This window comes from Schistocerca serialis, chromosome 2 (assembly GCF_023864345.2).
Source record: "Schistocerca serialis cubense isolate TAMUIC-IGC-003099 chromosome 2, iqSchSeri2.2, whole genome shotgun sequence".
NCBI lineage: Eukaryota > Metazoa > Arthropoda > Insecta > Orthoptera > Acrididae > Schistocerca > Schistocerca serialis.
This window is the reverse complement of record NC_064639.1, coordinates 745,477,750-745,498,964: the sequence shown is the minus strand read 5'-3', so window position 1 is coordinate 745,498,964 and position 21,215 is coordinate 745,477,750. Positions and strand designations below refer to the sequence as shown.

Here is a 21,215-nt window from a genome sequence, read left to right as displayed (position 1 = left end):
AAAGTCTTAGCCGACTAGGGAAAACAGACAAATCAGCCATGGAGGAACATGCTCTACAATCAGGTGATCACGTAGTGAGATTTCGAACTGTTATCCACGGCTATATAGAGAAACCATCGAAATATATAAAGATGGGGATAATTTTAACAGAAAAGAAGAAGCCATGAAACTTAGTGGTATATGTACTGTGGCGCTATAGAATTACAATGAGAAGTTTTTATCTTTGACGTACTATAATCGATAGTTAAAAATTTTATCTTTGACAAGATTTATCTCTGCTATCACGTGAAATCCAGACCACGCCCACTTTCCACAGTACTTAGGCCGCTCTTCGACGTCCGACTCGTCAGTCGGCAAGACTCAGCAAAACCAGGAGCACCTCCGAAGATGTCCAACGTAGCCTTGGACGAAACGTCAGGGATTGAAGAGTTCCATGGACCACGGACATACAACCCAGAAAAATTCTCAGCAGCTGAAACATTCGGTCGTGAAAGCCTTCATTGTATGAGCAGAAAGCTTGTTTGCCGCGCTGTGGCGAGTAATGGCGGTCTGGGGGAACTAGTTCAGTTCGTCATGTTGTGCTGCTGTAAGCCGTTGACCGTCACCGTATGTTCTGAAGTTTCTGAACTGACATTGTATGAAATCATATGATAAATGCATTTTAGAAAAGTAATAGGAACGTAAATAAATGTCGTGTGACCAGGGCCTCCCGTCGGGTAGACCTTTCGCCGGGTGCAAGTCTTTCGATTTGCGCCACTTCGGCGACTTGCGCGTCGATGGGGATGAAATGATGATGATTAGGACAACACAACACCCAGTCCCTGGGCGGAGAAAATCTCCGACCCAGCCGGGAATCGAACCCGTGCCCTTAGGATTGACATTCTGTCGCGCTGATCACTCAGCTACCGGGGGCGGACAATAGGAAAGTGAAGTGGCACTAGCATGGATACTTTTGGTTGTGGCCAGCGATTGACAAGAGTTGTGTTGATGAGCATCCTGTTGTCAACTGGATTTAGAACACTGGCCAGTTGGGTAGTGTCAGGCAGTTTCACGGTTTCTGAAACGTTGCTAACGAAATCCCGGATGAGGGACTATAGAGAGTGCCGTACTGAACACGCGTCTTGTGATTGAATCTTCGATCTGCCCTGTTGGAACAGTGAGCTTGGAGGAAGAATGTCGCAGTATTACTAGTGAAGAACTACTGATTCTTGATCAGTTGTATGGATGGTATGTCTGTAAATATCATCACGCAGAGACGCACTTACGGAATTCTACGAGACCCACTGTCTCATCAATTAATCAGTTAATGATACGTTGAGTAAATCACATTTTGTTGAGTAGGTGTCTCTTGAATGCAGTTGCAAGCATTCGTTTATGTGTTTCTTGTCTTAATGTGCTGGATCAGCTGTTCTCATAAATGCTTGTTAACATTCTCATGTCCCTTCGTGGGGTGCTGGTACTATGGAGGAACAGATTATCCTAAGACTCAGCTTTTCATAATATTTGCGTGTCCTGATTTCAATTTTTATTCTCAGTAAATTAAATAAATGTCACTATGAACCTCCTCCCTGGCTAATTCAAGAGTACCTTAAATTTCCGCTGCAACTTTTGATAGTTCTTGAACGTTATGATTTTAAAACAATGAACTGGTAGCCAAGATCGCAGGAATTCTTTTTATTCCATGATTACCGGTTTCGGCGAAACTAAAGCCGCCATCATCGGATCTTAGGACACATACAGGCTACAACATCAAGTCAGACAATGGTGATATTAACAGTTGCCTATAACACGCAGACCTTACAAAATTGTCATGTGTAGCACATAGGTGGTACCTAGCTTGCGCTTGTGTGTGATGGAGACACTTAACATTTATAATGTCATCTTTCTTCGACGCCCATGTGCTACATATGACAATTTTGTAAGGCCTGCGTGTTATAGGCAACTATTAATATCACCATTGTCTCACTTGATGTTGTAACCTGTATGTGTCCTAAGATCCGATGATGGCGGCTTTAGTTTCGCCGAAACCGATAATCATGGAATAAAAAGAATTCCTGCGATCTTGGCTACCAGTTTATTGTTTTATAATCATCTAGATCGCTCCCACATGAAGACAATGTGCTCCCTACAAAAGTTATGATTTTAATTCGTGGTTTCAGTGAATTAAATGAATGTCACTATGAACTTTCTTCCTGGTTAATTTAAGAGTACCTTACATTTTCACGGCACAGTATAAAAGGACGAAGTTCAAAAGTATTGTATAGTGCAATATGTGACCAAAATTAACCAGACACGTGTTAGTGGCCATTAATATGAGTTACCCTGTATCTCCACCATTCCTCCTTATTAGTGCTTGGACTTTACTGGTGACAACTTCAGTGAGGTGTTTGAATGTGTGTGGAGTAACAGCAGCCCATTGTCCCTAAAGAACCGGACACAGAGAAGCTACACTTTACGGCAGGTAACGTTCTCAACTATTCGCCAAACCCAAACCCTTCCATCGGATTGTCACAGGATATAGCTTGATTCATCACTCCAAGTCATTCGTTTCATGTCATACACTGTTCAATCGCGTCCGCCTGTAGACCACCTCAAGCGATTATCACTGACTAGAGAAATGGGTGGCTTATGAGGAGCGTCCTTACCATTGTACCCCCTTTTTTTCACTTTGCGCTATGTTCGACGTTCCGTCAGAAGGGTTACGCGAGGTCTGCCTGCTCTTGGTTTAGGTATGCTTGTTCCTTCACGCCTCCGATTTACAATCACGTTACCAACAGTCGACGCGGGCAGCTGTAGAAGGATTGAAAAGGCCGTGATGAATTTTTTTACTCAGGTGACATCCCTCGAATAGGCCATGTTCGAAGTCACTGAGCTCTTCCCATTGGCCCATTTTCCTGTTACTGCTTCTCAACTGGCAACATAATACTTCCAGCCTCGTTTATAGTCGGGGTTCGCCTCTCATGACATCTAGTGGCCAATCCCACATTCTATTCATATATAAAGCGGCTAAGCACCATGTGGCTGTTAGTAGAGGAAGCCGTTGCTTGGAGAGAAATCGCAACGATACAACATTGCAGTAAAATGCAGGAATCTCTACAAGGGATCTGGTACAGGATTGATAGTTGACTCACAGCATAGACAAATCTAATATGCTGCACATAAATAGGATTAAAAACTCGTTACCGTATGATTACGAGACTGACAAATGATCGCCAGACACAGTCCATTAAATATATGAGACTGTGTCTACAGAGTTACTTAAAGTGCCCCGTGCACCTAATACTAATTACAAGAAAGGCAGATGACAGATTCACTGCAAGATTATTCGGAAAGTATAGCCCCCACGATGGAGGTAGTTTACGAAAACCTCGTTTGAATTATACTTGAATATTCCTCGTTAGTATGCGTCCAATAGTAGAAAGGATTTGTAGAGGAAATAAATATCCAGAGAAGAGCAGTAAGCATCTTCACAAGTTCGTTCAGCAAGCGCGAAAACGTCACGAAAATGTTCATTCAACTGTTCTTCCCACGGAACAATAGAGTCTGAGACTGGAGGGGCAGGGGTGGAGGACTAGCTATAGAATACAAAGCATCCTGCTTCACACAGTGATTTACAGAGTATAGACGTAGTTTTAGATGACGCAAGAGTTGCAACTTTTAGTGGCAATGGAAGCGAGAACTGCGAGTACTTGAAAACTAATCTCAAAATTCTGTACGCTGTCGCCGGGCGGGATGGCCGAGCGGTTCTGGGCGCTACAGTCTGGAACCGCGCGACCGCTACGGTCGCAGGTTCGAATCCTGCCTCGGACATGGATGTGTGTGATGTCCTTACGTTAGTTAGGTTTAAGTAGTTCTAAATTCTAGGGGACTGATGACCTTAGAAGTTAAGTCCCATAGTGCTCAGAAACATTTGAACCATCCATACGCAGTCTTTTGAGGAGACTTCGACGTCTTTCTTTGTTTGTCAGCTTATATTCTTTTCTTATTTCCTCTCAAATTCTCATAAATCAAAAAAACCCATCACCTCTGTTCTGCTCTCCTCTGTGTATCTCTGATACCTTCTGCTGGCTCAGTGGTTCCACAAAGTCACCACTCCACCATGCACGTTAATACCTGAGTTACCTAACCCATTCATAACGGTATTCCTAAATAGGACATACAAGCATATTACAAAAAGATTTTTTGAAGAAGATCTTCATTTTCATAGTATCCTACCAATTAACCGATGCCTGACGCAGACATTACTTCTTTGTTAACATACTGACAACGGATTGTGAATCTAAAATATCTGCAGTTAAATCTGATCAACCGTAAACAGCTGACAAATGCTTTCCATGCAATGGGCTTTAAAAATAAGCATGAAGTCACTTACAGAGTACTGTACAGTGAACAGATGGGTAGCCGATAGCTAACAGCATGCAGACTATGCCCAATGAAGAACAATAAAGCCGCTGGATTAGATGATTTGAGGACGGAACAAATAAAAATGTTTGGACCAGCAACCAAGAAGTGGATCCTAGATTGCGTCTCTAGATTGCAAATACCAAAGATCTGAAGGAAAACCAAAGTTGTGGCCCTACTGAAACCTGGGAAACAACCAACAGATGCAAAAGTTTCCGATCTATATCACTCCTATGCCATCTTCGGGTTTCCGCAAAGCGAGGTCGTGTTGTGGACAGATCGTAAATTCCTAAAGGACCAAACTGCTAGGGCCATCGGTCGCTGGACTTACACACTACTTAAGCTTACTTATGCTAAGAACAACACACACACCCATGCCCGAGGGAGGACTCGAGCCTCCAGCAGGAGGGGGACAGATCTTGAACCTGACACAACACATAGAAGTTGGATATGAACGTGGGCAGATCACCGGCGTAGTTTTTGTTGATCTTACTGCTGCATATGACACCATCAATCACAGGAAACTGTTAATAAAGACCTATGACACCATGAAAGACTTCAACCTAACACAGTTTATGAGATGTCTGCTACAAAACAGATGTTTCTTTGTTGCTCTACAAAACAAGAGGAGCCGATGGAGGACACAGAGAAATTGTATCCCCCTAACGAAGTGTGCTAGCCCCACTGTTGTATAATATTTACACTAACGACCTGCCAGTTCGCCCTGTCACAAGATCGTTCATTTACGCAGATGACACAGCACTTGCTCTGCAAGGTAGACTTTTGAGGAGGTGGAAGGAAAACTCACAACATGTCTTGAGACGCTACCTGACTATTACGATACCAACTACCTGAAGCCAAACCCTTCACAAACTCAAGTCTGTGCATTACAGTTACGGAACAGAGAACTGAGAATAACCTGAAGATGTCAACAGCTAACCCACTGTGACACCCCAAAATACCTTGGAGTAAGGTTGGACCGTTCCCTCAAATATACAAAAATGAAAGTCTGTGCTAAGAATAACATTATTAGGAAACTGACCGGCAACAACTGGGGAGCACATCCGCATGTCCTCCGCACATCTGCCCTTTCATTGTGCTTCTCCGCTGCTGAATATGCAGCACCTGTATGGCAGAACACCAGCCATGCCAAAATGGTAAATATTGCTCTAAATGAAACAGGACGAACTGTAACCGGCTGCTTGCGGGCAACCCCTATTAACAAAATCTACTACCTCATGGGCGTAGAAGGAGAATGGCAGCTGAAATAGAAAGAAAGAAGCAGGAGACGGGCCAAAGACACCCCCCCTGTTTGGAAGAGAACTTCAACCAATTGAGAAAAAGTTTCCTCCAGACAACGCAACCAATTAAAACATATGCAAACCGTAGGATACAACTCTGGCATAGCTCACCATCAGAGAAATATCGGGACAACCCCAAAGAAGAACTTGCTGCAGGTCTTCACCTTCCATATGGGACATGGAAGATCGTCAACAGACTGAGAACTGGAGTGTCTCGGTGTAAAGTGAACATGAAGAAATGGGGATACATCTCAGGGGACGAACTACGTGAGTGCGGTGAACTTCAAGACCACCAGCACCTATTCAACTGCAGGAAACTATCAGAACCTGTTTCCACGGACGATCTGGTTGTCGCCAATGATAAGGTAATCCGTGCATCGGAATTCTGGGCAGCACATGGAATGTAAAGATACACATAAACTTTGTAAGCCTTCAAAAAAAGTTTTGCATCACCCCAGTTCCCAGAACTCCTGAATATAGACTTTACTGTGGATATTGTATCATAGAGACAGTCTCTTTGACTGTTCAGAGATGTCATTAAACCCGCCTAAAGATGCATGAGCAGCGCCTATTAGACGGAGGGATCCCACAGTCGATCAGTTCCAGTCATTCCACGAGGAACGAGGCACACGGCTCGTGTTGTCTGTAGTTCACCAACGCCTAGATGCTCAATACCGCGGTTCGATCACGTCCGCATTGCTACTTTGTGCCAGGAAGGGCCCTCGACAAGGGGAGTGTCCAGGCGTCTCTGAGTGAACGAAAGCGATGTTGTTAGGACATGGAGGAGATACAGAGAGACAGGAACTATCGATGACATGCCTCGCTCAGGCCACCCAAGGGCTATTAATGTAGTGGATGACCGCTACCTACGGATTATGGCTCGAAGGAACCCTGACAGTAAGGCCTCCATGTCGAATAATGCTTTTCGTGCAGCCACAGGACGTCGTGTGACGACTCAAACTGTGCGCAAAAGACTGCATGATGCGCAACTTCACTCACGATGTCCATGGTGAGGTCCATATTTTCAACCACGACATCATGCAGTGTGGTACAAATGGTTCAAATGGCTCTGAGCACTATGGAGCTCAGCTTCTGAGATCATTAGTCCCCTAGAACTTAGAACTAGTTAAACCTAACTAACCTAAGGACATCACAGACATCCATGCCCGAGGCAGGATTCGAACCTGCGACCGTAGCAGTCTTGCGGTTCCAGACTGCAGCGCCTTTAACCGCACGGCCACTTCGGCCGGCAGTGTGGTACAGGTGGGCCAACAACATGCCGAATGGATCGCTAAGGATTGGCATCACGTTCTCTTCACCGATGACTGTCACATATGCCTTCAACCAGACAATCGTCGGAGTCGTGTTTGAAGGCAACCCGGCCAGACTGAACGCCTAAGACACACTGTCCAGTAAGTGCAACAAGATGGAGGTTCCCTGCTGCTTTGTGGTGGCATTATGTGGGGCCGACGAGCGCCGCTCGTGGTCTTGTAATGCGCCGTAACGGCTGTACGATACGTGAATGCCATCCTCCGACCTATAGTGCAACCATATCGGCAGCATACTGGCCAGGCATTCGTCTTCATCGACAACAATTCGCGCCCCCATCGTGCACATCTTGTGAATGACTTCCTTCAGGATAACGACATCGCTCGACTAGAGAGGACAGCATGTTCTCCAGACATGGACCCTATCGAACATGCCTGAGATAGATTGAAAAGGGCTGTTTATGGATGACGTGACCCACCAACCACTATGAGGTATCTACGCCGAATCGCCTTTGAAGAGTGGGACAATCTGGACCAACAGTGCCTTGAACTTGTGGATGGTATGCCACGACGAATACAGGCATGCATCAATGCAAGAGGACTTGCTACTGGGTATTAGAAGTACCGGTGTGTACAGCAATCTGGACCACCACCTCTGAAAGTCTCGCTGTATGGTGGTACAACATGCAATGTGTGTTTTCATGAGCAATAAAAAGGGCGGAAATGATGTTTATGTTTAACTCTATTCCAATTTTCTGTTCAGGTTCCGGAACTCTCGGAACCGAGGTAAGGCAAAACTTTTTTGATGTATGTTGATGGCATCGGTCTGGGCTGTTTTGTGCTGGCGTTGAACGAGAGAGTGACTTGTAGAATAATGGCTCTTCGATCAGGTGTTGTAGGCAGGGTTAATCTTGATGAGAACAAAGTCTTTTGCGACGGCACTGTTGTATAAAACATCTTCAAACTTCTTGCCGCGTCAGTTCAGGGTAAACCGTCGAGTTGCTCCTGACGAAGACGATGGTGGAAATCGTCGATTGATCGGGGTTTTACCCTGAACTGACGCGGCAAGAAGGCCGAGAGTATTTTATACAGGCTTAACTTTGCTGATCAAGACAGAGAATTTGGTCATGGCAGTGGTGGTGGTAAGTTCCTATGGTACCAAACTGTTGAGGTCATCGTCCCTAGGCTTACACACTACTTAATCTAATTCAAACTAACTTAAGCTAAGGACAACACACACACACACACACACACACTCCTGCCCGAGGGAGTACTCGAACCCCCCGACGGGGGAAGCCGCGCGAACCGTGGTAAGACGACTCAAACCACAGCTACCGCGCGCAGCTTGGTCACAGCAATACCGTCTATATTGAGGTAGCCATGTAAGATATCTGCACTGTTACAGAGGTAGAATATTCTGTGTGCCACGAGCAACACCGAATTATTCTATTCACCAAGGTTTCAAAAGCTCTATATCTTCAACTTGGACTATATCCCCTTTTTCCTAAATAAAATCAGCCGAACCAGGAATCATTATATTGTCACTTCCAGTAGCGCTGAAGATGGAAGTGGGAATGCTGTGCACTATTTGGTGGATTTGTGTTTGATTAATTTCTTCATTAGCAAGTAAAAGTTTGCAGCCGAGAGAAGTTAAATGAAATTTCTGGATTATCACAATTCTTCTGACATCTGACCTACGAGACTTCATAGTTCTCTGACGTTCATGAACTGAAATCTAGTGTTTTCCCGATGGTAACACGAGTCTGAAACTAGCCTGCAACCGGCATGAATGACACGGGAGACCATGCAAGTTTCATCTTCCTCTAAAAGGTAATCTGATGACGTGCTTCCAGTGTATTTAGATAAAATTTAAATTTTTGAAGCGGTTCTTGTTGTCTTGGGACAACGTTCTTAATTATTTACGAAACCTTGCTGCTCGTCTATGACACAAATGAAGCTGTCATTTGCGCGACTGCTACGGTCGCAGGTTCGAATCCTGCCTCTGGCATGGCTGTGTGTGATGTCCTTAGGTTAATTAGGTTTAAGTAGTACTAAGTTCTAGGGGACTGACGACATCAGATGTTAAGTCCCATAGTGCTTAGAGCCATTTGAACCATTTTGAAGCTGTCATTTGGTATTTGTCCATTACATGAACCTATTTTATAGAAAACTAGCGACCCACCACTTCTTTTTACAGGTGGCACAATATTTATACCAAGACTACTTGTGTGGCATAGTGGTAATTTTGTTGACGAGGCCATTGCGTAGAGATATGATTAAAATTCGATTAAAATTCAGAGAATAATGTTAGGTACCTGATTATCATCGTTTTCATATAACTTAAACGATTTAGCAGCGCAGCGCAGGAAAGTTCTCTTGAGTAACGAATGTTATTTGTTCCATAATCAATTAGCGTTTTGCGTGACATCCCTTGACAACGACGGGAGTTGCAAGCTACCCCGCAGCCCGGCCCAGCGACTGCAACACCATTTTGGCATGAGCTACGTTAACTTTGCAGCAGCCTGGTAGCAGTATCAGTGTGGCTGTCCGACAGACCACAACTGAGTCCGACGAAACCCTTGTCCAGTTACTGGCTGCGCGACTCCAGTGGCAGCGCAGTGCGAGCTACATTTTCTACGTGACCTTTTTCGCGTTTCCCTACATAACATGACACTGCCAGGCAATATCACTGGGATACGCTCTCCCCCAAGAAACATTGGTATGAAGTATAGTCTAACATGAAACTATGGTACGAAGCAGCCTCTGCTACCCACCATTCAATACGAATCATCCCTTGCAACTACAAAGCACCGTCTGCCACACAACAATGATACGAGGCAGGAGCGGCAGCAGCGCCAGGCCGTACGAGTCACAGTGGTTCCAAGGAGCTCTGCCATTTATCACTAGATAAATGGCTGATAATTTTCACAGCGACAGGTAACTTTAATTCACTGTAGTTCAGCAATTTTGTAGAAACATTTATAAACTGCACATCCAAACCTTCCTCTTAAATCAATCTATTTATTACTGAAAACCGTACACAAAATCGCTACAGTTGCTCCTGACTTTACCCTGGACATACACACAGAAACGTGGCAGGCGACTTAAGTTTGTATATGTATGCGAGATAGAAGTTAGATACATAGGTAGATTGAAGATAGAAATCACAATTTCATAGACGATGAATGATTTTGAAAAGCCACTTCTTGGACAGTTAAGTAATGAAATTGAAGCACAAAAAATTTTCATAGTACTAGGTAACTAAGTCGATAGTTTTAAGTAATGCAGAAGCACAAAGGTGAAACTTTCATCTAAATAGAAAACAAAATTTTATTTTTACTGGACCATCCGTCACACCAGTCAGCAGCCTTGCCACAGTGGTAAAATTGTTTCTCGTCAGATCACCGAAGTTAAGTGCTGTCGCGCTTGGCTAGTGCTTGGATGGATGACCGTCCTGGTCTACCGAGGGCTGTTTTCAAGCGGGGTGCACTCAGTCCTAATGAGGCCACTTGAGGAGCTACTTGACTGAGAAGCAGCGGCTCCGGTCACGAAAACTGACAACGGCCGGGAGAGCTGTCCGCTGACCACATGCGTCGCCATACCCGCAACCTGTGACGCTTATAGGGTGAGGATGACGTGGCGGTCGGTCAGTAACGCGGCACCTATTCGGACGGAGTTATTTTTATCAGTCAAACTACGTCACCAGCCGCAAAAATTATCTTACTTCACGTTATTATTACCCGAAAAAGTAATGTGAGCCATGAATAATTGTTCTCTCGAGAATTTCGTAGTTTCCGAGATATGACTGTACTGGAGCCTACTCTGGTCCATTAAACCGGGAAAGATTATGCTGTAGTTTTTGTTTTCCGTAGGAGTGTGGTTCATACTTTAGTCCACCCAAGCTGATTTAGGGGTTATGTGGATTCATGTCTTATTACAATCGAAAGCTGTACACATTCTTGACACATGGACACGTCGTATCACTTTCCACGCCATTGTCCTCGCCGCCGCGCCGGCAAGACATTAAACTCGAACCGTAAGTCCTTCCCGTTCCTACAGCTCTTTACACAGCTTGAAAATAGTGAAAGACCGCAAACATTATTTCAAAGCTATACATGTCTTAAACTAATTATTCACTATTAAACACCAAATTTAAAGTGCATATCTACACTACTGGCCATTAAAATTGCTACACCACGAAGATGACCGGCTACAGACGCGAAATTTAACCGACAGGAAGAAGATGCTGTGATATGCAAATGATTAGCATTTCAGAGCATTCACACAAGGTTGGCGCCGGTGGCGACACTTGCAACATGCTGACATGAGGAAAGTTTCCAACCGATTTATCATACAAAAACAGCAGTTGACTTGCGTTGCTGGTGAAACGTTGTTGTAATGCCTAGTGTAAGGAGGAGAAATGCATACCATCACGTTTCCGACTTTGATAAAGGTCGGATCGTAGCCTATCGCGATTGCGGTTTATCGTATCGCGACATTGCTGCTCGCGTTGGTCGAGATCCAATGACTGTTAGCAGAATATGGAATCGGTGGGTTCTGGAGCGTAATACGGCACGCCATGCTGGATACCAACGGCCTCGTATCACTAGCAGTCGAGATGACAGGTATCTTTTCCGCATGGCTGTTACGGATCGTGCAGCCATGTCTCGATCCCTTAGTCAACAGATGGGGACGTTTGCAAGACAACAACCATCTGCACGAACAGTTCGACGACGTTTGCAGCAGCATGGACTATCAGCTCGGAGACCATGGCTGCGGTTACCCTTGACACTGCATCACAGACAGGAGCGCCTGCGATGGTGTACTCAACGACGAACTTGGGTGCACGAATGACAAAACGTCATTTTTTCGGATGACTCCAGGTTTCGTTTACAGCATGATGATGGTCGCATCCGTGTTTTGCGACATCGCGGTGAACGCACATTGGAAGCGTGTATTCGTCATCGCCATACTGGCGTATCACCCACCGTGATGGTATAGGGTGCCATTGGTTACAGGTCTCGGTCACCTCTTGTTCGCATTGACGGCACTTTGAACAGTGGACGTTACATTTCAGATGTGTTACGACCCGTGGCTCTAACCTTCATTCGATCCCTGCGAAACTCTACATTTCAGCGGGATAATGCACGACCGCATGTTGCAGGTCCTGTACGGGCCTTTCTGGATACAGAAAATGTTCGACTGCTGCCCTGGCCAGCACATTCTGAAGATCTGTCACCAACTGAAAACGTCTGGTCAATGGTGGCCAAGCAACTGGCTCGTCTCAATACGCCAGTCACTACTTATGATGAACTGTGGTACCGTGTTGAAGCTGCATGGGCAGCTGTACCTGTACACGCCATCCAAGCTCTGTTTGACTCAATGCCCAGGCGTATCAAGGCCACCGAGCGAGGTGGCGCAGTGGTTAGCACACTGGACTCGCATTCGGGAGGGCGACGGTTCAATCCCGTCTCCAGCCATCCTGATTTAGGTTTTCCGTGATTTCCCTAAATCGTTTCAGGCAAATGCCGGGATGGTTCCTTTGAAAGAGCACGGCCGATTTCCTTCCCAATCCTTCCCTAACCCGAGCTTGCGCTCCGTCTCTAATGACCTCGTTGTCGACGGGACGTTAAACACTAACCACCACCACCACCGTATCACTGCCAGAGTTGGTTGTTCTGGGTACTGATTTTTCAGGATCTATGCACCCAAATTGCGTGAAAATGTAATCACATGTCAGTTCTAGTATAATATATTTGTCCAATGAATACCCGTTTATCATCTGCATTTCTTCTTGGTGTAGCAATTTTAATGGCCAGTAGTGTAATATGCAGTGTGTCCACCCTCCGCCTCTATAACGGCTTGAACCTTGCTGGGCGTCTCTTTCAATGAGAAAGGTAGCTATGTGGGACACCAGGGTCGGGAGCGAGGTCGACGTTCTAACTCATCCCACAGATTTTCTACTGACCCCAGATCGAGACCTCGGGCAGGACCTTCCACTTCAGGAATGTTACTGTGCATAAACCGTTGAGTTATAGGTGCTGCTATACGACAGGGCACTTTGACAAACTGATACAATCATCGTCTCCGAATTGTATGCAGTACACAAGGCTGTGTTCATTTTCTTCGACATTTAATGTTTTCTTGAGCGCTTAAGAGGGCCACACCCTAGCCACGAGAAACACCGCCACACCGTAACACCACATCCTTCGCAATACACTGTTCGTACTACACATTATGGCACGTAACGTTCATCAGGCATTCACCAAACTTGAACCATTCCAGCGGATTGCCACGGGATGTAGCGTGATTCATCACTCCAAATCATTCGTTTCCATGTATCCACTGTCCCTTGGAATCACTCTTCACACCACCTCAAGTGTCTCTTAGAGCTGGCTACAGAAATGTGTGATTATGAGGAACTGCTCGGGCATCTTACCCCCTTCTTGCTAACTCCCTACGTACAGTCATTGTGCCAGATGGACGGCTGGTAGCACTTTGGAACTCGCGAGTGATTTCATCTGATTTTTTTTTTTATGTTTACACTTCATAATCACATCACCAGCTTGAGCAGCTTTAGAAGGCTGAAATGTATCTCGTGGATTTTTTGCTCTGTTGACATACAATGACTAAGTATCATTCGAAGTCGCTGAACTGTCGTGACACAGCAATTCTGCTGTAACTGTTTCTCTGCCGAGGGCACCATACTGTCTGCCTCCTTTTATAATGGCGGTTCTGCTTCTAATGACATCTAGTGGTTCATTCCAGAATTTCGTAATGGTCTCCGAACACTTTTGAACAGACAGTGTGTAGCTTAACAGGAATCTATCAAAATGACTTACAATGCTAGAAAGAGAAACATGACTTCCCTTATTTGTGAAAGGCAATTGCTTGACATAGCTGGACGGCGCCTTAAACGAGCATTACCGACTTATTAAATCCTAGGTAAAGTTTATTGACTCTTTTATCGGAACGGGCAAATCATTGTCTGTCTAAGACTGTTTTTCATGCGCATAGGAGTTAATCGACTCGTCTACGAGCCGATGGTCTCGTTAGGTCAAAAAATGGCTCTGAGCACTATGGGACTCAACTGCTGAGGTCATTAGTCCCCTAGAACTTAGAACTAGTTAAACCTAACTAACCTAAGGACATCAAAAACATCCATGCCCGAGGCAGGATTCGAACCTGCGACCGTAGCGGTCTTGCGGTTCCAGACTGCAGCGCCTTTAACCGCACGGCCACTTCGGCCGGCCTCGTTAGGTCAGGGGCAGGCGATGTTGGAGGCAGAGGTGTTTACGGGCTAGAAATCTGTGTCACCAGTAAAGCTGTAAAGAGCTCAAATGAGACCACTGGACACTATCGGACGAACAGCTAACCACTTAAGCTCTTTCAGCTATTTCTTACGATATTAACTGGCCCAAGCTGACAAAACATTGTCATGCATTGACGAAAGCGAAAGAGACCATCATATGTAATTCGTAAAGTTAACCTTACAACCTGCCGGACTGTAACATCTGTTTTCTGCAACAAAACGAAATATTGAAAACAGTGCACGTCGTTAAATGTACAACACTTAGCTTACATATAATGTAATGGAGATTTATTTTAGGCAAGGCTGTCTCTGTAGCATTAACAGTACGTAAACTCATATGGACTTGGTTCTTGGAGGGATAAATCATAGATTTAATCTTTCTAAATTTTTATAACAGAACTGGTAAAGATTAGATACTCCATTACTACATGCCTTTATTTTCCAACGTGTTGTTCATTTCTAACTGAACGACGAGTCGCATAGATGTCGAGTAAGTTTCAAGTTTCCATCCATCCCTCATCATTAACGTTTGTCACATTACCCCACACCAGTACACGGGAATACCACAATGTTTCTTACAACAAACATTCACCCTTCTACCTCCCTTCATTTAGCCACATTCTCCACAACACGGTGGTAGTTAAAGATATAGTAAAGAAAATTTTATAGATTAGAGCGAATATCTCCCATATTCAAAGCGAGTGAAAAGTCACAGGAAGATCAAAAAATGATTCCAATGCATATAATTGCTCTTTTATGTACAAACGTTAAGTAGAAATTATACTGCAAAATATTCGCGTACTTGACACCCGTAAATGAAACGGGCCTACGCTTACTGTTAAAAAGTAACGTTAAACATGTATACACTTTCTTTTTCTAAATGTCCGTCATCAGCTTTATAAAAGGTGAAGTCTGTTTCCAATACGGGGTAACTAAAGTGTTCATAGGAACTAGGTTCTGCGCGTAAATGAAAAAGTATATGAAATTGCAAAAATGTCTGCCTCTAGTCTGGTTGGCGTCCAGTTCGTATAAACACTCAGCTCTGGAGATTTTACATAACATTCGTTGGCGCATTTGGTGCTTTTAGACGGGAGTAGACTCTGTGCTAAAACTAGATTTAATCCTTTTTTTTCATTTTCTTATATTTCAACATCCAAAAAATAAAAGCTACATCACCATGATTTTATTATTGTCGTATACAGATGGACATTACCGATGGAGAATGGCAAATTGCCTCCTAAGGACCCTTCCAACGAGGGGAGCTAATGGTGATCGTATTGAAAACACATACAGGAATTTCTACAAGTAACACACATGATTTATACATCTGGGTACTTATAGCAATGGTGAACTTCTGGTGATTACATGCGTCGTCAGCAAGGCGCAGGTGGTCACGCCGAGAGCAGTAAACTGCCGTTACAACCGACGGTGAGCGAAAGCGCAACACTGCTGTTACTAGCGACACACACAGGTAATGTCGTGGTTTTACGGCTGCCAATACTGAGACGAGAAGATAGTCTGCTGTCAAACACGAGCGTGCTTTGAAGCATTTTCCAACCTACATGCAGTCTACTTCCACAAAAGGCAATGAACTACTTCTTTTCCTTAAGACCAAGTCCGAAGAGTAGCTACAACATACACGGTCCATTGACAACCGCCTATTTTCAGTATCAACCTGTAGTAACTACTCACAGACGGTGGGTGACAGCACTAGCAGTGGAGGGTATATACTGTAAAGATCGTCGCGGGGATGTACCACACAGTACAGTCGCTGTCGTAAAGTGGGAACGAAGCTGTTTGACTGGATGATCATTGGCTTTTGGGCCAAGGGCGGAAGAATTTTTGAAACGGGTAAGTTTGTAAACTGTTCGCGTGCCGCTATGTTTAAAGTGTACCATGGATGGCAAAACAGCGCTATGAAAAGCAGCGCCGGGGCAACTGCGACGCACCACAGACCATAGGTGACGGGACTGAACGACAGCTGCGAAAATGTGTACAGGTGAATGACGTGCAACTGGTGAGCAACTAACCACCCACTGAACTAAGGGTGTACAACAGTCTCTCCTCAAGACCATTATGGTCTGGGGAAGGATTTCGTGGCGTTCACGAGATCTCGTCATTCTGGAAGGCACAGTGTGACAACACAAGTATGCCGCAATCCTTGGGGCCATCCTTCAACCTACATGCTATTTGTTTTCTCCTGAGCCCGATAGCATCTATCGACAGGACCATGCATCGTGTCACACAGCTCTTAGAGTACGCGCGTGGTTCGAAGAACACTAGGACGAGCTTACCGTACTCTTCTGACCACCAAACTCCCTGGATTTATGCCCAATCTAGAATCTGTGGGACCACTTCGATACCCGAGAAACCTAAAGCAGCTGGCCACTGCACTGCAGTGGGCATGACTGCGCATCCTGTCGGCAGCTTGCAGCACCTCCCCGCTTCAAAAGGGTGGTTATTCAGGCATTTGACAGGTGGACACATTAATGCAAGGGACCGTGTAGTATGAGCAAAGTCCTTTATTCGGAAGAATTGCACCTTTATTTTCTTTCCTTTTCCTTTGCAGGCAGGAATATTTATGAACTTCACTCTCCAAATTTTCTGTCTGTCATCTCAATAAACGTTCTATACTCAAAATTCCTGAAAATACGTCGAGTGTTAGGTATGTATACTTTCTTTTGGCGAAGCATAATAATGCAGGAATCGGAAAGCGTAAAAGAAGTAACTCATAGGTTATACAGTTTCCCTCTTGTAGACTTCTGGATCGACCCATATTTTACGCTAACTTTAGACATCTAATACGTGCAACGTCCTCTCTAGTTTGCTTTACATGCCCGAACCTCGGTTCGCGGTTTTACGTTTACCTCTCTTCTGCTCCTTCCAGTGGCAAGTTTGAGCAGTTCCTGTTAACCTGCGCTACAGACATAACTGGTAAAGCCCGAGCAGCCCGACTAGTTACCAACGGTGAATACAAACGCTGCATGTAGAGCTACAGTCCATCTCTCTTGGAACAATCGTTGGTCGTGGGTGTACCAAACGCTCATCACACAACCGGTAAAAATATTTCAGTATTTCATATCAAGTTTTTGTTTAGAGAAAATCGGGAAGTCGAAGAACGATAATAATGAAGTATTCAGAGCTGCAAATGGAATAGATATAAAGTACCTTGTGGCCGAAGCGAAGAACGTAATAAGCATCCGGGGCATTTGTAGAGCGCTTTAAGCAACAGAGTAAATTTCTTATTCTCTAATGTAATCCTAGGACAAAGGAGGCACTTCCGTGGAGAACAGCGTTACATGTGAATCTGAAGCATGGACAGGGTAGAAACCGGAAGGAAAAGTATTTTGGATGTATTTGATTAAAAAAAAAGGAAAAAAATGAGAGTGAGAGAGAGAAACAGATGAAATCGATGAAATTGCACAAAACTCCACGTCCTGATGGAATCCCTGTCAGAGACTGTATTGAATTTGGGGCTGAGTTATCTCCTCTGTTAACCATAATCTAATGGACATCTCTCAAACAAAATACCATGCCCAGTGCTGAAAGAAACCATAGGTCACACCTGTCTACAAGAGGATTGTCAGAAGTGATCCACAAGACTACCATGCAAGAACCCTGACATCCATCTGTTGATGAATCTTTGTACAAATTCCCATTTCAAACGTAATGGGATATCTCCACCAGAATAACCTGCTCCGTACCAACCAATATGAATTCCGAAAACATGGATCACGTAAAACCCAATTCGCACTTTCCTCACATGAAATTCTGAGAACCATGGATTAAGTCAGTCAGGTGCAGCACTTCTTGAATTCCAAAAATCATTTAAGATAGTTATACACCTTCGCTTATTATGGAAATACTATCGTATGGGATAACAAGCGAACTTTGTGACTGGCTTGAGGATTTTTTGATAGTAAGAACACAGCGTGTTATCTTGGACGAAGAGTCATAGACAGATAAAGAAGCAACTTCAGGTGTGCCCCAAGAAAGTGTGTTGGGACCCTTGCTGCTCACGCTATGTGTTAATGAACTTGCAGACAATATTACTAGCAACCTAAGACATTTCGCTGATGATGTGCTTATCTTTAATGAACTTCTATTTGAAAAAAAAAGATGCAAAAATATTCATTCTGATCTTGTTAAAATTTCAAAGAGGTGCTAAGTTTGGGAAATTACTTCGACAGTTCAAAAACATAAAATTGTGCAGTTCAAAAACGAATACACTTAGTCTCCTATGCCTATAATATAAACGACGCATCTGAAGTACCTAGGTGTAATAATTTGTAGGGATATGAAAATGAACGGTTAGAGTATTACGGAAATGCTGTCATTCAGCAAAGGATATTGCTTATAAAACAGTCTTGAGACCCATTTAAGAGCACTGCTCAAGTCTAGGGACTCATCCCAAATAGGGCTAACAGTGGATATTGCAAGTATACAGAGAAGGGCAGCAGGTATGGTCACAGGTTTCTTTGACTCATCGGAGAGTGTCATGAAGATAGTGAAGAAACTGAACTATTGACCTGACAGACGGTGTAAGATGACGCAAGCTTTCCAGAAAAAGGCTACTTACATAGTTTCAAGACCCAGCTTCAAGTGATTAATCTAGGGAAATACTACAAGCCGTAGGTATCGCTCTCGCACGGGTCGCAAGAACTACACTAAACTCATCGCAGCGCGCACAGAGGCGTTTGAGCAATTAGTCTTCCAGCGGTCAGTACATAGATGGAACGGGAAGATGTCCTAATAACTTGCACAGTTGGAAGTACCCTCTGCCATGCGCTTCATAATGGTTTGAAGAGTCAATTGTTTCCACTACTCTGTTGACAGATCTAGAAAAGCTAACTTCTTGGGACCTTACATTTGCTGGCTGTAATAACATGAATCCTGACACTTCTTGAAGCACTTTAACAGTAACACCAAACGAGCAACGAGAATCTATCAAATGCCAACGATACTTCTGCAACAAGGGTTTATTCCTCCACGCTGCTCGCAATGCAGTCTTCTCTCCGCCCTATGCTTAATTTGATGAATGAGCAAAGTTCACACGAATTATTACTCTGCAGAGTCTACGGTGTGAAATAATCAAAGGAAAGCTTATTGCTAAGAGATTAGAGGCATTTTTTTCCATATTATACTTCCTTGTGCCTCACATTGACAGACTGAAGAACCTGTTCATGGTCTGCATGTAACCACTTGAGAAATATTTTCTAAGAATTATGTGCACTGTTTGATCAATTAACGTGGTCATAGTGTGATCGGTGGACTGCTACTAACCAACACCTACTAACCAAAGTGAAGTAAACTGAACAAAAGGTGGAACGAGAAGTGAATCAGCTTTATTGAAGCTTGATTAAGTTTGTATATTTGCAAAGTCCTGTGAAAATTTGGAAATGCAGAAACGTTTTAATTTATTGAAAGAGCATGCTTTGCTTGAACAAGGTACCTCAAGAGTACATCGTTTTAAGTTTATATTTCTGTTTCTAGCATTCATCATTGTTGCTAATATAGTCGCTATGAACTGAAAAATATGACTCACAAACAAAAAACCAACAACTGTGTCGTAGAACAAGTGTGTGACACTCAAAGATATTTAAACTGATCACATACAGACGCGGAAGATCAAAGCAACTAACACAGATGTCACTATTTAATTTTATGATATGCAAGCTAATATTGTGCAAATTCATTAGAGACATTACATGATTTCTCTGTAGTCTATATTTGAAGCAGTGTCATAAATACACCCCCGCAGCTTCGGAAATTCGTTTATACAGTAAAAAGTTTTCAGTTGATGAGTTGTTAGAAGAATTTATGCGCAAATGACTGTGTATATTTTCTACCTGAACGTAATTTTCTTGCTAGAAGTGAGATTCACTACTGTATTAACAACTCTGGAAGATATCTATAACAGTAATGTGACGTTTCTTACCCGTTCACATGTAACACAAAATAGTTACAAAAATATTGTACCGTAGAAAAAGTTCATAAGGAAATGAGAATGGCTTAAAGTGTCAGTCACCAATTTACCTTTGCTTTTGACTGTGTCTGTAATCTGTACGATTTCAAGCCTAAACCACCTATCAAAAGTTATGACATTTGTATATTGACTGACGCACTCTGTTATTTCCATTTACTCGATTATATGATCACGGATCTTACAGCCTCCAGCCACAGGCTTACGAAAATCAATTTACTTAATTTTGAAGTCCAGTATTCAAAATTTTACAAATTCATTACGTACGTGAAATAGCTCCGTTCTAATTGTAAATCGCAACTGCTTTTCAAATATAATTTACAGACAGATACACAGTTGAAACTCGTCACATGCAATATTTATATCGCACTCGAACAACACAGCGCAAAGACAAGACTCAGATACATATCTATTTACCCTATCACAATTTTCGCACTCGCACGACACATCTTAGCGACAGATAACTGTTCACCCCACTGCTGGTTTTAATGCGAAGCTCCGGGGTGACTGCTGCAGCAGAAACAGCGTCGTTGCTAGGAGACGGCGGCGACTCACCTGGAGGAGCCGGCAGGTGTCTGCGAGCGGCGTTCTCCCAGGGGCTGCGGCTGCAGACTGACTGACTGGCGACACGGCGGTGGTTGTCGAGCCACTGTGGCCTCCACTCCGCGGGAGCGGGCGGCTATAAGGCGGCCGCCGGCTCTGGGGACGCCAGGGGCGCGCAGGTGGGAGCGCATGACGCACGGGCCGCGGTGGGCCGCACGTGACCCTGCTCCGCGAAAAGCACTGCTCTGCGGGAAGATGTATGGAAGAGCCGTGGCAGCTGCAAGCCCTCTTCCGAGTTTTACCTCGAGGACGACGTAACAAATGCGTGGCTCAAGCACCACTACACTTCTCCCTTCCTTTGTGATTTAAAGAGAAGCTCCCAAAATAATAGTGAGAAGAACCATCCA

General features: G+C 44.1%; 1 protein-coding gene across 2 annotated transcripts in view; it reads right to left on the bottom strand.

The window, feature by feature from the left end:
- Nucleotides 1-20,931, bottom strand: part of LOC126457950 (sodium-dependent nutrient amino acid transporter 1-like) — a 225,461-nt gene extending 204,530 nt beyond the window's left edge. For both annotated transcript variants that reach the window (XM_050094681.1, XM_050094682.1), the window contains exon 1: nucleotides 20,821-20,931. The gene's annotated coding sequence lies outside the window, so the exon portion shown is untranslated. The remainder of the gene's footprint in view (nucleotides 1-20,820) is intronic.
- Nucleotides 20,932-21,215: the final 284 nt, after the last annotated feature.